Genomic DNA, 6,667 nt, shown 5'->3' with positions numbered 1-6,667 from the left:
CTCACTGAGCGGAGATGGATATCCCAGCTCGATGTTTAAATGGTTCTCGGGCATGATATCGGGTATATTATTCGTGCCCTACCCTTCTCAAAGCGCCAAGGCAGGTGACATTTTCGAAAAATTCGTTACAATTAAATGTGAAATAATTATTTACTCTATGAATGGGAGATAATACAAAGCAAGCTTAAACGACTACGCTTCTATGGAATAAGTAGCACTGTTGTTTCCGAAGACAGCCAGGTGACATGTTTTGAAATTACATTACGTATGCCAGTTCTGATAGACGTGTTAAGGTTCCTCCTTTTCTTCTATTTTTCTTTTCGCAAATATGACACCAAAATTATTATTCATACGCTTTCATATTGTCACCAATTCGGAGAGCATCACAAGCAGATTGGCACTGACGATCAAAGGGTTCTTCCACAAACGCGATGCACTGAAATTAAACACTGACATATAAGTTTCTGATATTAAACATCTGAGGCATAAAATTGAATGAAAGTGAAACGTAGATCAATGGAAAACCATAGTGCAGTGAGTGAATTGTTATCCTACAAAGTGGTACTATGGATTAAACTGACGTATAAAGTAAGACATGAAGTAGTTCTGGAAATAATAGACGATGGAGGAATATTGAAAAACGTCAGCACTCAACTGCTGGAGATCTTTTCAGTTGCATTTGAGTCCGCAAAACTATGCGCTATTCAAAGCTGTATTGCCCTGAGGATGAGATCATTATTTGTTGTTATGTCTGTACACTTAAAATTTTTTTTAGAAAATCATCCTAATTCGTCTCCCTTTTTTGACGACAGAGTACGTGTATTTCTTCCTTTCCTGAAACGTGTAAAGAACGTCACAGTAGCATCATATTAAATCCCGGCGTATTTGAGACATGTGCGGCTCGCGTTGAGGCCGTTCATAGCTTGGCATCTTGTAATACCCATAGTGGTGTCCCGTTTTCTTAGTGTGTTCACTGGCGCCACTACGTTTGCTCGCCTTGTCTGTCCGTGAGTGGCAGCAGCAGCGCTTATCGATAGCGCCTACTGTGGTACCATGTTTGGAGCGGCCTGTAGTATTTCCGGGTCGTCGTGTGTCGAGTAATTGGAGCAGGGACGGAGCAGCAGTGAGGTCCGGACAGCCAGTACTCGCCCGACCGCTGGCGACACACATGCACTGCCCGACGGAAGGATGTGGTCGTTGAGAGTGCACGACCACTTCAAGAACCGGATTCAGCGAATTTTAGTTGAATGGACCGGGTGATATTCAAGTAGAGCAACTTTCACCTGTGTGTGTGTCCACTTGTCGAAGTGCCCTCATGGCAATAAATTGTCAGTCGACGATTTATACTGGGATCTTTCCCGTGCCTGACTTGAGTGGGGACGATTGTTGGTTGGTCGTTCGGTCGGTCGTCGCAGCGGACGGCGTGCATTTGGTTTTCCGACCGCTTCTGGCTTCTCTGTGTTGTGCCGACGTATAATTCGTCCGTGTTGTTTCACAGTGACTGGTTTCAGTATTATTTGAGACTTGTGTAATTGTCTTCGAGGAGCCGTGTGTATCTTGTGTGGTTTTAATATCCAGTTATTTAAATGGTGCCTGCGTTCTGGTGTCTGCAGCTCGGCTTGCGACGGAGCAGCAAGGCCAGGACCACTGGCAGCGTGCAGGGGCTGTCGGACAGAGGGTCTGTAGCCGACGACCGAACCCAGGACGTTTGAAGTTGAGTGAACCGTGTCCAGTACTGAAACCCCCACTGTTTGAGATCTCGCTGTTGTTTGCGTGTTGCTGCTCCCAGGGTCGGTGAGACCAACCGCAAGAAGTAGAGTCTGTCAGGTTGACGGAAGCTATTAGCCGCCTTCTGCTCCTTGATGTTAGTTTGGATTTAGTATTATTCTTATTAGTGAAGTCGGGCAACGGCCTTTCCACAGTGGACACACCGGTTCCCGTGAGATCACCGAAGTTAAGCGCTGTCGGGCGTGGCCGGCACTTGGATGGGTGACCATCCGGCCGTCATGCGCTGTTGCCATTTTTCGAGGTGCACTCAGCCTCGTGATGCCAATTGAGGAGCTACTCGACCGAATAGTAGCGGCTCCGGTCAAAGAAAACCATCATAACGACCGGGAGAGCGGTGTGCTGACCACACGCCCCTCCTATCCGCATCCTCACCAGAGAATGACACGGCGGTCGGATGGTCCCGATGGGCCACTTGTGGCCTGAAGACGGAGTGTGCTTATTAGTGAAGTGCAACCAGCGGTATTTTCTGCCTTGTGGCCGCTAACGTGTTACCTGCCCTGGAGTGTTTCCTTCGGCCTTGGGTGTGTTTCTGAAGACATGGTGCTGTCTGTTTCTTCGCCCTTGCCTAAAAATATTCCATCGTTGTACCAGTGACCGGATGTTAGGCGGATTAGTTAGTCGGTAGGTCGGCGCTTACGCTACCCCTAGGGTGAGTTTCCATGCTGTTATGTGAGTACAACTCTTGGCTGCCTGTCTCACCGCTTGCACAGCTGTAGTCCCCTTCCTCAGGTCGATCCAGGGAGCACTGTCTGTGGATCACTCCGTCTTATTGGGACAAGCCGTCATAATTGTTTAAAATTTACTCTAATGTTTTAACAAGTTATTGCCTTCCCCACTTGTAATTCTGGTCTTCAGCCGTTAATTGTTTGTAACATTGCTTGTGGCCTTCAGCCGATAAATTATTTTCAATCCTGTTTTAGTGAGGCCTTCAGCCATCACTATAGCTTGTTATAAGTTACTAAGATTATTAGAAAGGGTTTTAGTACTTTTAAAGTGTTATTCACCACCTTATTTGTAATTCAGTCCTTCAGCCCTTGAATATTCTGAAATTGCTTGTGGTCTTCAGCCCACGCATAATTTTGAACCTTCATAATCGGGCCTTCAGCCGTTGATTGCGTGTAACATTCCTTGTGGCCTTCAGCCGACAATAACTTGCAATTCTTCTAGTAAGGCTTTCAGCCGCCAGTGTAGTAAAATCTTTTTAAAAATGATTGTGGAGAGTTTTGTTTTTTAAAAATAAAGTGTACTTGTTTTCTGTGCAACCAATGGTAACTGAAAAGGCCCTGTCCACACCTTTCCTTCTAAAATCCCACGTTTAAGTATTTTTTTATCTACACTAATTGGGATGGAATATCTTGTCAGAGGTAAAGAAGACATAATTTTCAATATTTCCAAATTCCAACGAAATCTGACAGTTATTGTGAGACGCTTTTACTGAAAGTCGAAGCCATCACTTAAAATTTCGGATCATTTCGGATAGTTCTCGAAGCTATCAGAACAGTCCATCCCAGTTTACTAACTGGGAAGTACACTGTCTAACGCAGCTCACAGTAAACCTACGTGTGAAAACTGCTGAAATAGTCACTTAAAATATCAACTTCAATGACAGAGATGTACAATAGAAAAACAAAAGAGGTTTTATTTATAAATTTCGGGATTACATACGGTCATCTTTTACTTATAAGCACGATGTTTCAGATAGGCACAGGTGAGCGCCGAACACTGCCATGGGCTATGCCAGTGGCGCACTATTTACTAGTAGCCTGCCTTGATTTTACGCATATGCAAGAAGATAATAACCAGAGTAACCACACTACCCTGTGTCACGAGGAACCACAGCTATGCTGGAAGACCGAAACTCAGCTGTTCACTTGATTACCGCGACGCTCAGCATGTTGTTTATTACACGCTGGGAGTAGGTAATTAGATAATGGAAATGAAAAGATCTCGTGCACTATTGCTCGACAGACGCTATTACGCTTCATAATGTTTTCCGCATTATGTATCTCCATGGACTGCCAAAACTATGTTGCATTAGCCAATGTTATTGTATTCTCTTACTCCAATGAATTTCCGGTGTAGCTAGAGCGCTCGGCAGTGACAGATTTGGTGGGTTACAATAGCCGAATGCAGCATCGGTGTTCACTGCAGCCCTCTTCCACGGTCGATATACATAACCAATCGTCTAAAGCTTGCACCGCAAATTTTGCAGAAATGGTAGTCAGAGATTCGTATTGTTAGCTAATAAACAGATTGTAATAATACTTAGAAAGTGTTTTTTGTACAAATACACACGTTTTTAAATGGAACAATATCTATTGACAGTAACAAACTAAAATAAGAATATCTGTGGCGTTTGTTGTATGATTCTAGTGCGGGTCGTTTACGAGAAATCGTATTTTAAAAAGCTCCCACACCGACATTTGTACAATGCCTGTGGTAGCACACACTAACGAACAACACAAGTTCATACACTAGTTTTGTGGATTCTGGCCAGTAACGATACAGCTGACCAGCACAGGTTGTGTTCGAAACGACCACCGGCAGCGGCAATATGGTTTTCCAGTCTGGTACGGATCGACTGATAGACACATGCCAGCATTTCAGCGGAGATGTCCAAGCAGGGTGCAGTAATACGTCATTGCATATCATCGGGTGCAGACAGCGTCTTTCAGCTATCCCCACAGAAAAAGATCAACAAACGTCAAATCCAAGGTACGGTCCAACCAAGGTACAGATCCTCTGCATTCAATCAGAGTTGGAAACAATTCGTGAAGACATGCCGTAGTACTTGGGGCACTATAGGTTGGACAGCTACCATTTTTGTACCACAGGTTCCTCCCAGACTGCAGAGGAACGTCCTCTAGCATCCGTGGAAAATGGTGTCTTAGGAAGCTGCGATACCTGTGCGAGTTCAGTGTTCCATCTGTTAAAAGCGGGCCTGTGAGCTGATGCTTCACTATCCCACGCCACACGTTTACACTTGATGGACGCTGATGTTCCACCTGACGAAGCCAACGGCTATTGTCAACAGACCTGGCCATGATTGGCAAATGTGACTTCATTACTAAACAAGATACATGATGCATCCGGAGAACCCTGTCTTAATGCCTATATACAGAAGTTAACACGATTCTCATAATCGTTTCTGTACAGCTCTTGATGGAGAGAGATGTAAAAGGATTGAACATATGTCGACGGAGAATGCGCAGCACACTTAAACCTGACTCATGTCACTTCCTCGGTCGATGGCTAGACTAACATGTGTATAAATTGCAACAGCAGCAGGAATATTAACTTCTCCCTCTTCTGTCGTCACTTGTTTCCTTCCGTTCCGTTGTCTAGGTGTTTCATTACCACTTTCACGTAACTGATTGAAGAGGTTGATAAATAACTGCCGAGATGGTTGATGCCTATTGGGCTGTATTGCCGCATACGGGCTGTATTCTTCCTACACTCTCCATACATCATGAGCATGTCGGCTTTTTCTGCATCGGTGAATTCCATTGTCGACTCACAACGTCCTGCTTCGACTGTCACACACTGACTAGCAAGTGAAACGCTCTCGAGGAACACAGAAGCACACTGTAAGCAAACACAACAGCATAGTACCTAGCCATTACGCAGGTTAATTGGTATAAGTGGGAACTTCTCAAAATTTCTCGTAAACGACTCGCACTAGAATCCTGCAACACACACCACTGACATTCTAATTTACCATACGTTCAGTTTGTTGCTATCCATAAGCACTGTTAAATTTAAAAAGTATATGTTTGTGCATAAAATACAATTTCTAAGTATTATTACAATCTTTTTACTGGCTAACAATAAGAGATCCTGACAACTAATCCATTCTGTGAAAGCCACACACTAATAGCACTTTGCATTTCCGAAATATTGGCTGTGCAAGTTTTAGATGATTCAGCATACATGCAGCGGGAGCCCCAAATCTACAGAGAAAATTTCGGATGCCGTTCAGAGATATTTTCTGAGTATTTTGATGTAAGGGATCCGTGTTCTCTGGTTGCTGGTTATAGAGTACTACTTATCTTTACGAACGCTGTGAGTCGCTTCTGATTCCAGCACCATGTGAGAGCGGATCGACTTCCGGCACTTTGTAAGGGTTAGTGTTTACAGTTTGAGTGTGTTTTTACTCAAGGCTGCTATGATCGAATACCTACACCCAACAGGTAAATTGACGGGTATACTTTTTAAGTATTCATCTGTAGGTTTCATTCTCTGTGGTTTTTATACCATCTTCTATGGTAACCTTCACGTTCTGTTGCCGGGTATTTTAGGAGTATTGGACGAATGGTTTTTGGCAGTAATTATATTATTTTATACGTGATTTCCTATCATTTTCGTCTTATATATTTACGTTTTTATTTTTTAGTGTAGTAGTTCAGGACCACGCCCGGTTATTTATTTTTAGTATAGTAGTTCAGGACCACGTCCGGTTATTTATTAAGCCCATTTTTTTCTGTACTTCCAGATAACCTGATATGCCCTACCGGGGTGAAATGCGTCGCTTTTGAGCCAATGAACACTGTGCAACCTGTGACTGTTTTTTATTCTTAATATTAATTGTACTTCGTTTGTTTTCGTGTCCCCGTTTATCTTTGTGTTTGTATTGCACTGAAAATATCTGCACAGCAGCGCAACTATCGAAGGCATGAGCTGCGCGTCTTGTTTGAAAACAAAATTGTCCCACATTCACTCACGGTACTTGCTGTTGTCAACAGTAAAGCCCTCTTTACCCTCTGCCTTCAAGCCAGCGTTCAGTAAGACTCAGTTCCGTCTCTAGTTTTGTTTTTCCAACAGTTAGTCGCATGTTACCAGTGACAGGCAGCAGTACGCATAGGTTTACTTATAAAGACCT

At 43.7% G+C, this 6,667-nt stretch overlaps 1 pseudogene; it reads left to right on the top strand.

Annotated features, from left to right (window-relative positions):
• Window positions 1–1,903: 1,903 nt before the first annotated feature.
• On the top strand, window positions 1,904–2,020 carry LOC126237842 (5S ribosomal RNA; annotated as a pseudogene).
• The last annotated feature ends 4,647 nt before the right edge of the window (window positions 2,021–6,667 follow it).

This window comes from Schistocerca nitens, chromosome 2, assembly GCF_023898315.1.
Source record: "Schistocerca nitens isolate TAMUIC-IGC-003100 chromosome 2, iqSchNite1.1, whole genome shotgun sequence".
In the NCBI taxonomy this organism is placed as follows: Eukaryota; Metazoa; Arthropoda; class Insecta; order Orthoptera; family Acrididae; genus Schistocerca; species Schistocerca nitens.
Note: the sequence above shows the minus strand (reverse complement) of the source record. Positions and strands in the feature narration are given on the sequence as shown.